Source organism: Salvelinus sp. IW2-2015, linkage group LG7 (genome assembly GCF_002910315.2).
Source record: "Salvelinus sp. IW2-2015 linkage group LG7, ASM291031v2, whole genome shotgun sequence".
In the NCBI taxonomy this organism is placed as follows: Eukaryota; Metazoa; Chordata; class Actinopteri; order Salmoniformes; family Salmonidae; genus Salvelinus; species Salvelinus sp. IW2-2015.
In genome coordinates, this window is record NC_036847.1 from 2852597 (window position 1) to 2864058 (window position 11462).

The following is an 11462-nucleotide window of genomic DNA, read 5'->3' on the forward strand; positions in this document are numbered from 1 at the left end:
GTTGTACGATTCTACAAGTTATTTTCAAAATGCATTCCAGTTCTAAGTGAAACATTGTGTGTGTGTGAAACAAATATTAGATCTATTTCTTAACATTTGACTGATCTTTAACACTGGGCTTAACTCAGTTGAGGATTATGAACAGTGTTAGACTCAAAAGACACATAGCACAACAGCCCAGACTCATTGCCCCCATAATGCTTAGAGACAGCATGCTGGTGCATGGATTCCAACATATGGTGGAGCAGTTTGGGAGGGCAAAAGTCACCCAGTGTTGACATGGTATATTTTCCTCAATAGACACCCTTCACGCTCATGTGTACCTTGGTTGTATGGAGAAGCCTACACTGAAACGTCTTTAAACTCCCAGCAGCAACTCAGACCTCTGTTTTCTATATCAACATATTCTAAAATACTATACTCCTGCCATATGATGTCCCGGTTCCATGACTATCTTTGAATAAGAATGTTGAGTTTATCAACCTACATGTATAGAGTTATGGTGTGCTGCTCTGTGCTGAGGCATCCTATTATCTAGGCGCAAATTTGCCTTTTCAGTGCTGATTATGTAGGGGACCATGCACTTCCTTTCAGTGAGGATTCTAACATTAACACAACCCCTCAGTGTCAAAGTCAACCAAGCACGGGTTATGGCAGTCACAGCCAACTGCAGAGGTTTTCTAAATGAAATATTACAACCCTCCCCCCTTCCAAATTCAACGTTTCTTCAAATGATACATTTTTGAGAGCCATTAGACATCCAATTGGAAGTAAAACATTGGTTCTGGCTACTTCTCGCACATCTGGGGCTACGTCTCTCTCACTTCATCATACCAGACCACAGAATGAGAAGGACTTCAGCACAGACGAACGCACCACTTAGACAATCAATGATGGCTTTGTATGCAGCGGGTAAGGAATCATTTTAACAGGTCTCACAGTCTTGACTGGCATGTGCCCCACTGGTTTGGTGTTTTAATGATGTTGAATTCAGCACATGGCATGCAACGACATGGCATGATGTACTGCATCAAGGGCTGAGGCTCAGAGTTCCTATGTCTGCCACAGCTGACGGTGAGATTCAAAAAAGAAAAAGAGAGTTGGTCTGGGAAAATCAAAAACTGATTGTATAAACATGTGTCACTCACAACCACTATCAGAATCTGTGATAAGAGGATAAAGTGAATAGAAGACACATCTAGCCGCTGTATCTTTGCTGACCAATGTAAGATTAATAKAAATAAATATATWTWTTTTTTAAAACAATTCCAAAGTTTTCCAAACAACGTTTATGTACATGGCTTGCTCATGTATCTCTCCTAGTATCCAGGAGTTTGAGCCAGGATACAGAAAACATTGTTGTCATGTGATTTTACAGGAAAAGTTCTCAACAGTAATGTTTGTCTTAGCATTTTTGAAATACTATATTCTCTGACTGGTGTAAKGACTTAGATATCCTACAAGATAATGTCAGTCTATCTGCTAGGCTGAGAATAACGACTTGAATGTAATTAAGTCAGTAGCCTGAGGGTTGATAAGGTACACAAACTCACATGGAGCCAGATCACTTTTACAAATACTACTGTTTACGTTTTGTCATTACATACAAATGGACATACGCAATAGACTTCAGGGCTGAGAATGCTCCATCATTTGAAATTGGAAACGGGACTTGAACACATTTTTTCTCTGTCTTTGAACAATAAACGTTAAGTGTGAAAGTAAAATAGGCCTAATTTAATAGAGGATAAATAAAATGCTGAAATGTCCTTAGGTATGTGAAGAATTAAACGTCAAGATAACCTGCCATGCACATAACTGATGGGTAGAAACGTCAGGAAAGGAAAACCATCATTTTTTACATGTTACATGCAGTCTCTTTATAAGGTTAGCACATAAACACATTCTCACAAACAAGCGTGCAAAGGCAGTGAGGCAGTGGTTGAAAAGTTGTCTTTACCTTAAGTCTCAGTTCTGTGAGCGTGCGACCGGTATCTTGTATGCTGGCCCAAAGTTAGCMGAGCGCATTCTGAAGAGAAGGGGGATGTGCAAGCGCTCTCTGAAAACTGAGAGAGGATAGGGGCGGAACAGAAACTTTCTTTCCCCTTCCGAATACTTCGGCAAATTAGTTATGAGGTCAGGAATACTTCTGCGCCTCGATTTCATTGAGCTGCTGATTCACGTTTGAACGAATTCCAATCGCTTCCATCTGTGTATCTCGCTGCTGTTTGAKTTGATTGAAACGGGCTGCTTGCTGTCACATTCCAATGTTAGTCTTTGCGCTTGGGTTTATTTGACGAATGCAGTCATTTTCCCCATTTTATATTCTCATTATTGTGACGTTGTATATTGTACTTCCAGATGATTCACCCAAAAGTAGGTTGCGCTGGTGAACAACTCTAACTATTATACCCATGTTATGCCCATCTAATGTCCATAACTTGAAAAGGATACAGGATGGGCTAAAAAGCCTATACACACTAATCAAACTCTCCTGCAAATCTTCTCACTCAATAAGAAAATATCACATGATCCCTGCGGCTCTTCAGGTTTTTCAGGCCCAGAGATGAAGATAGCCTATGTCTGTGTGTAACTGTTTGAAGACATCAGGTACTGTGATTCAATGGAGCTGGTTAGCTGCTCTCCCTCAAATAGACAAACATGCTGTCTGGAGTAATGATGAGATTTTGTCCAATCTCTGTCTATCTGAGAGTAAGCTCCTGTGATGTGGACTAACCTCTGAAATAACCCCCAAAGGGAGTCAGCCAAACCACAACTTCAATCATGTCTGAGACACACACACACACACACACACACACACACACACACACACACACACACACACACACACACACACACACACACACACAAAAGTTGGCTCTTTACATCCTGTTTATGGCAGATGTGATTTCCCTACAGTGATGAGGCTCTGTACAGCAGCAGGTATGTCAGCTGGGGAATCCCAGTGTAGACAGGTGGAGGAGCTACAGCTGTTACGCTCGTCGTGGGTGGAAGAAGAGGAGGACKAATGCGCAGCGTGGTAAGTGTCCATATTGTTTTAATAAGAAWACTGAWCACTGAACAAAAACAATAAACCGACAAACGAACAGTCCTGTACGGTGACGCAAAACACAGAACAGAAAATAATCACCCACAACACACAATGAAAAACAGGCTACCTAAATATGGCTCCCAATCAGAGACAACGACTGACACCTGCCTCCGATTGAGAACCATACTAGGCCCAACACATAGAAAACTAACAACAGAACAAAACATAGAAAAACAACATAGAATGCCCACCCCAACTCACGCCCTGACCAAACTAAAATAAAGACATAAAAAAGGAACTAAGGTCAGAACGTGACAACAGCACAGAGCTGGGTGGGTGGAAATGGGTGGTCCCTTTGATATTTTAATTGGGAATTTTGCACCAATATTGCATTGTCCAGTTGTCCAGTCCATGATGGGTGCCATCAGTGAGAATGGTCCTAGAGACAAAAGCCCACTCAGTGAATTAATAGATTGAATAAATCAAATCAAATGTTATTGGTCGCATACACATATTTGGCAGATGTTATTACGGGTGTAGCGTAATTCTTGTGTTCCTAGCTCCAACAGTGCAGTAATATCTAACAATACACAACAACAKACACAAATCTAAAAAAGTATAAGAATAGAATTAAGAAGTATAGAAATATTAGGACAAGCAATATTCGGAGTCCGGAGTGTGTGCCTTCGGAAAGAATTCAAACCCCTTGACTTTTTCCACATTTTGTTACGTTACAGCCTCATTCTAAAATGTATTAAATTGTTTTTCAATCTACACACACTAACCCATAATGACAAAGCAAAAACAGGTTTTTTGAAATGTTTGCTAATTTATAAAAAATAAAAAACAGAAATACCTTATTTACATAAGTATTCAGACCCTTTGCTATGAGAGTCGAAATTGAGCTCAGGTGCATCCTGTTTCCCATTGATCATCCTTGAGATGTTTCTACAACTTMATTGGAGTTCACCTGTGGTAAATTCAATTGATTGGACATGATTTGGAAAGGCACACAACTGTCTATGTAAGGTCCCACAGTTGACAGTGCATGTCAGAGTAAAAACCAAGCCATGAGGTCGAAGGAATTGTTCGTAGAGCTCCGAGACAGGATTGTGTTGAGGCACCGATCTGGGGAAGGGTACCAACATTGAAGGTCCCCAAGAACACAGTGGCCTCCATCATTCTAAAATAGAAGAGGTTTGGAAACAACAAGACTTTTCCTAGAGCTGGCCGCCCGGCCAAACTGAGCAATCGGGGGAYAAGGGCCTTGGTCAGGGAGGTGACCAAGAACCTGATGGTCACTCTGACAGAGCTCCAGAGTTCCTCTGTGGAGATGGGAGAACCTTCCAGAAGAACAACCATTTCTGCAGCACCCCACCAATCAGTCATTTATAGTAGAGTGGCCAGACGGAAGCCACTCCTCAGTAAAAGGCACAAGATAGCTTGCTTGGAGTTTGCCAAAAGCCACCTAAAGGACTCAGACCATGAGAAACAAGATTCTGATGAAACCAAGATTGATCTCTTTGGCCTGAATGCCAAGCATCATGTCTGGAGGAAACCTGGCACCATCCCTAGGGTGAAGCATGGTGGTAAAATCAAATCAAATCAAATTTTATTTGTCACTTGCGCCAAATATAACAGGTTTAGACCTTACTGTGAAATGCTTATTTACAAGCCCTTAATCAACAATGCAGTTTTAAGAAAATACCTTAAAAAAGTAAGAGATAAAAATAACTAATAATTAAAGAAAATAGAATAAAATAACAATAAAATAACAGTAAAATAACAATAGCGGGGCTACATACATGGGGTACCGGTACAGAGTCAATGTGCGGGGGCACCGGTGTCGAGATAATTGAGGTAATATGTACATGTAAATAGAGTTATTAAGGTGACTATGTATAGATAATAACAGAGAGTAGCAGCAGCGTAGAAGGGGGGCAATGCAAATAGTCTGGGTAGCCATTTGATTAGATGTTCAGGAGTCTTATGGCTTGGGGGTAGAAGCTGTTTAGAAGCCTCTTGGACTTAGACTCGGTACCGCTTGGCGTGCGGTAGCAGAGAGAACAGTCTATGACTAGGGCCTTCCTCTGACACCGCCTGGTATAGTGGTCCTGGGTGGCAGGAAGCTTGGCCCTGGTGATGTACTGGGCCGTAGGCACTACCCTCTGTAGGGTAGTGATCCTTGATGAAAACCTGCTCCAGAGCGCTCAGGACTTCAGACTGGAGCGAAGGTTCACCTTCCAACAGGACAACGACCCTAAGCACACAGCCAAGACAATGCAGGAGTGGTTTGGGAGTGGCCCAGCTAGAGTCCGGACTTGAACCCAATCGAACATCTCTGGAGAGACCTGAAAATAGTTGTGCAGCGACGCTACCCATCCAACCTGACAGAGCTTGAGAGGATCTGCAGAGAAGAATGGGAGAAACTCCCCAAATACAGGTGTGCCAAGCTTGTAGCGTCATACCCAAAAACACTTGAGGCTGTATTCGCTTCAACAAAGTACTGAGTAAAGGGTCTGAATTATTTTGTAAATGTGGTATTTCAGTTTTTTATTTGTAATAAATTTGCAAAGAAAATGTGGTTTTACTTTTTCATTATGGGGTATTGTGTGTAGATTGATGAGGGAATAAAAACGATTTAATCAATTTTAGAATAAGGCGGTACCCTAACAAAATGTAGGAAAAGTAAAGTGGTCTGAATACTTTCCGAATGCACTGTATATATATAATGGGATATATAGACATTATGGACAGTATATGGATAGAATATGTAGTATATCTGAAGAATACTTCGTTGTTGATGGGGGCATGCTCCCTCTGCTGTCTCCTAAAGTCCACGATCAGCCCCTTCATTTTGTTGACATTGAGGGAGAGGTTATTTTCCTGGCACCATTCCGCCAGGGCCCTCACCTCCTCCCTGTAGGCTGACTCGCCTATCACTGTTGTGTTGTACGCTAACTTGATGATTGATTTGGAGATATGCGTTGCCACGCAGTCATGGGTGAACAGGGAGTACATGAGGGGACTGAGCACGCACCCTTGTGGGGTTGTGGATCAGCATAGTTGTCACGCTCGCTATCCTCAAACTCCCTGTCATAAATCAACCAAGGCGCAGCGTGCATGTAGTTCCACATCTTTTAATAGGAGTGAAAAACTTAACCAACAAAACAAACAGGTAAACAGCAAAGAACGTGACGCAACCGAGGTGCACACAAACACACACGGAAAATAACAATTACCCACACATTAGATGGGAAAAAGGGTGCCTAAGTATGATTCTCAATCAGATACAACGATAGACAGCTGTCCCTGATTGAGAACCATACCCGGCCAAAACATAGAAATACAGAAACATAGGGGGAAAAAACATAGAATGCCCACCCCACATCACACCCTGACCTAACCAAATAGAGAAATAAACCGGCTCTCTAAGGTCAGGGCGTGACAATAGTGGAGGTGTTGTTGCCTACCTTCCCCACCTAGGGGTGGCCTGTCAGAAAGTCTAGGACCCAGTTGCACAGGGCGAAGTACAAACCCAGGGCCCCTTGCTTAACAAGCTTAAATGTCTTACTTACTTCGGCCAAAGAGAACGAGAGCTCACAGTCCTGAGAAACGACGGTGGCCCGCATTGGCGGCGCTGTGTTTTCCTCGAAGCGGGCAAAGAAAGTGTTTAGGCTGTCCGCGAAGCAGCTGGTTTTCCCTTTATAATCCGTGATTGTCTGAAGTCCCTGCCATAAACATCTTGTGTCTGAGCCGTTGAATTGCGACTCCACTTTGTCTCTGTACTGACGTTTTGCCTGTTTGATTGCCTTACGGGCATAACTGGACTGTTTGTACTCAACCATATTCCCAGTCACCTTGCCGTGGTTAAATGACAGACACAAGGGGATATGGTGCCATCGGTGGCTTTGTTTTAGGGACACCCCCGCGACAAATCGATGACATCGATGAGTCAATGGCTCCAGCATTTGTTTTTGTGTGCACATTGTTGAAGAGTGAAAACAAGATGAAGATCATACGTCTTTCTCTGAACTACTGATCTGCTGTAGTATGCAAAATCTCGGCATAATTTGGTGCAGCAAATTGGCAAAAGATTTGCCACAACTTTTGCCACACGCCTATTTTTTATGTAAGGTTATAGAGACAAATTTAATATGGCAAGATTTTTCATTTTCAGAAATCCCCTTCGTCTGGCTTCACTGGATTAAGAAACTGTGTTATAGACAAATCTGTACAAATCCATACAAGTCTAATCCATGTGTTGTTCAGTGCTATTCTGTAACTGGATAAAAAATTTGCCCCCACTGTCCGCTTGCCAGCATCCATGGATATTGTCTAGTGCAGGTCAAGTCTATCCACCCACAGTGTGTTCATGTGTATCGTGACTGACTACATACTATAATAGTGACCACACCGGAGACAAACACATAGATTTTCCTCTGGTCCAGAGCAGGACTGTGATCTCAGCCTGGGATGTGCTGTGCCTGGCAGACAGGCCGTCTCTGGTTCTTTAATGACCTGAGCCCACGAGCTAACTGGCGGTGAAGGTCCGTTCAGCTCACTAATGCCCAGAAGACCCTGCATGGTGTACCTCTGCTCCTTGCTCCAGACTGCCTCTCAAATACCTTGCTTTCCCCCATATAGTCCATTACTTTTGACCAGGCCCCTAAATTAAGTTCTGGTCAAAATCAGTACACTACTGTATGGAGAATAGAGTGAGTTGTGAGTTGAGACAGAAAGGGAGTGATTTGAGAAGTAGGAGCTGTTGTAATGGTACAAATGGAAAGGCACACTAGGGGAGAAAATTGAGTTTTAAAGTCGCAATGCAGTTTCACCTCATTTAACACCTGATTGACTTAACAAAAGGCGCATGACATAGCATAAGTGGGGGGCTGGGCCTTTCCTCTCTTGTTCTTTATTGATCATCTATTGTTCCTCAATTAAGGGGCAGGCCGACGACATCACAGATTCCCATCAGACCAACTCCTTGAATGCCCTACTCCATGAAGCTTGCAGTTGGGCTTAAAACCTATTTTCTTACCATTTAGTGTGTGGACTTTACTGTATTTACACATTGAATATCACTTTTCAAAAGTAAAAGTTAAAAAAAATAGCTGGAGGACGTCTTTAAGGCCAGGCACCAAAGGCTGATATGACATTTCTGCATCTACCTATCAATTTGGAGATTTGTTGGTATTTTGGTCCTTTAATTTTAGTATTTTCAAAAAGTAAACGTAAAAAGGGAGAAAAAAAAAACTTCAGTTACTTGAGGTAATTGAGGTAATATGTACATGTAGGTAGAGGCAAAGTGACTATGCATGGATAATAAACAGAGAGTAACAGCAGTGTAAAAATGGGGGGGTGGGGTGGGGACAATGCAAATAGGCTCGGTAGCCAGTTGATTAACTGTTCAAGAGTCTTATGGCTTGGGGGTAGAAGCTGTTAAGAAGCCTTTTTTGACCTAGACTTGGTACTCCGGTACCGCTTGGCGTGCGGTAGCAGAGAGGGCAGTCTATGACTAGGGTAGCTGGTGTCCTTGGCAATTTTTTGGGACTTCCTCTGACGCCGCCTGGTATAGAGGTCCTGGATGGCAGGAAGCTTTGCCACAGTGATATTCTGGGCCGTACGCACAATCCTCTGTAGTGCCTTGCGGTCGAAGGCCGAGTATTTGCCATACCAGACGGTGATGCAACCAGTCAGGATGCTCTCGATGGTGCAGCTGTAGAAGGATCTGAGGACCCATGCCAAATCTTTTCAGTCTCCTGAGAGGTAATAGGCATTGTCGTACCCTCTTCACTACTGTGTTGGTGTATTTGGACCATGATAGTTTGTTGGTGATGTGGACACCAAGGAACTTGAAGCTCTCAACCTGCTCCACTACAGCCCTGTCAATGAGAATGGGGGTATGCTCGGTACTCCTTTTTCAGTAGTCCACAATCATCTCATTTGTCTTAAACACATTGAAGGAGAGGTTGTTATCCTGGCACCACACTACCAGGTCTCTGACCTCCTCCCTATAGGCTGTCTGATCGTTGTCAATGATTAGGCCTACCACTGTTGTGTCGTCTGCAAACTTAATGATGGTGTTGGAGTCGTGCTTGGCCATGCAGTCATGGGTGAACAGGGAGTACAGGAGGGGACTGAGCACGCACTAGTGATGAGTCGTTCGCSAACGAGTCGGCTCTAAGAGCTGGCTCTTGTAGGTGAACGTTGGGAGCCGGCTCGCATATTAGAAAATCCTAATCAATTTAGGAAAATAAAAAAATTAAGATATGAAAAATCAAAAGATTTAAATGGAATAGAATTAACTAATTCAAAGAATGAAAAAATAAATAAAATAATATAGGCCTAAATGCTCAAGCGCACACACATTCGTTCTGACTTTCTGCTCAGACTAACAGCCTCACCTGTTGTTCCTGTCAATCAGACATGCAGTGTCAACCAATGAACCAAAGATGCGTGTGTCACGGCTGTGTGGAGAGACGGACCAAGGCACAGCATGCTCTGAGTTCCACATCTTTAATTTAGTGAAACTTACAAAACAAAAGGAAACAAACAACGAACCGTAACATCAGAGGTGCTACATGCACTAACTCAAAACAAGATCCCACTAAACACAGTGGGGAAATAGCTGCCTAAATATGATCCCCAATCAGAGACAACGATAAACAGCTGCCTCTGATTGGGAACCATTACCAGGCCAACATAGAAATAAAACAACCTAGATTACCCACCCTAGTCACACCCGACATAACCAAAATAGAGAATAAAAAGGCTCTCTATGGTCAGGGCGTGACAAGGCAGGAGCCTCTCTCTGTACCGGTGCCCAGTCCAAGGCACGGGCGTCCGAGTCCGCCTCCATGGCAGGAGCACTGTCCTCTGGCGCCGGTGCCCAGTCCAGGCACGGCGTCCCAGTCCTGCTCCATGGCAGGAGCCTTCTCTGGCGCGGTGGCCCAGTCCAGGCAGCGGCGTCCAGTCAGCTCCAATGGCAGGAGCATTCCTCTGCGCGGATGTCCAGTCCAAGGCACGGTGTCCCAGTCCGGCTTCATGGCCGGAGCCTTTCTGCGCCGGTTGATGCCACAGCGAGGCACAGCAGTCCAGTCCGCTCCATGTGTGCGGAGCCTTCCACTGCGCGATGCGTCAGCATGGCCATCCACTTGATCCCCATGGCAGGAGACCGTCCTCGCCCGGTTGCCCAGTACCAGCACAGCGTTCCAGTCCCGCTCCATGGCAGAAGCCTTCCACTGCGCCGATGTCCAGGCATGGCATCCAGTCCGCTCCATGGCAGGAGCCTTCCTCTGCGCGGTGCCCAGTCCCAGGCACGGCGTCCCAGTCCCGCTCGATGACAGAGCTTCCACTGCGCCGTGTCCAGGACGGCGTCAGTCGCCGCTCCATGGCAGGAGCCTTCCTCTGGCCGGTGCCCAGTCCAGGCACGGCGGTCCAGTGCCCGGCTCCAAGGCCGGGGCCTTCCGCTACGCGATTGTCAGGACGGCGTCCGTCCCGCTATGGCCAGGAGCCGTCGCGCACGGTGCCCAGTCCAGGCCGGCGATCCAAGTCCCGCTCCTGGCAGAGGCCTCGAATCTCGCCCGGTTGCCCAGTCAGCAGGTCCAGTCCCGTCATGGGCGGAGCCTCACTCTGCGCCAATGTCCAGTCCCAGGACGGTGTCCAGTCCCGCTCCAAGACGGAGCTTCCTCATTGGCGCCGGTGCCCAGTCCAGGACAGCATCCATCGCTCCATGGCAGGAGTCTTCCACTGCGCCGAAGTCCAGGCCATGGCAGTCCAGTCCGCTCCAATGGCAGGAGTTCCTCTGCGCCGATGTCCGTCCAGGCCGGTGTCCAGTCCCAGCTCTTAGGCAGGATCTTCCTCTGCCAGGCCGATGCCACAGCCAGGGCCCACTGGTGTCAGTCCCGCTCCAGTAGCAGGCCTCCCATCTGTCCGGTGCCCCAGTCCAGGCCGTGTTCAGTCCAGCTCCAAGGCCGGATCCCTTCCTCTGCCGGCAGTGCCCAGTCCAGGCACGCGTCCAGTCCCGCTCCAAGGCCGGAAGGCCTTCCTCTGCAGCCCGGTGCGCCAGTCCAGGCACGACGTCCAGACCCGCTCCAAGGCCGGAGCCTTCCTCACAAGTTGCGCCGGTGCCGGTCCAGGCACTGCGCCAGTCCCGCTCCATGGCAGGAGCCCTCCTCTGTGCCGAGGCCCAGTCCGGGCACGGTTCTACCGCACCATGGCCGGACCATGGTCTGGGCGCAAAGCCCGCACCAGAGCCGCCACCAATGCAGGCGATCGCAAGCGGAGTGGACTTCGCCCGCGGAAGCCGCCACCGACGCTAGACCCACCCGGGACCCTCCCCTATAGAGTCAGTTTGCGGGGGGGGGGGCGTTGGAGTCCCACCTTTGGGGGGGGGGGGGTGTAC

General features: G+C 46.4%; 1 protein-coding gene across 1 annotated transcript in view; it reads right to left on the reverse strand.

The window, feature by feature from the left end:
* The window catches only part of LOC111966884 (fibulin-2-like), a 51215-nt gene extending 49155 nt beyond the window's left edge, over positions 1-2060 (reverse strand). The window contains 1 exon segment of the mRNA XM_070444617.1: positions 1961-2060. The gene's annotated coding sequence lies outside the window, so the exon portion shown is untranslated.
* Positions 2061-11462: the final 9402 nt, after the last annotated feature.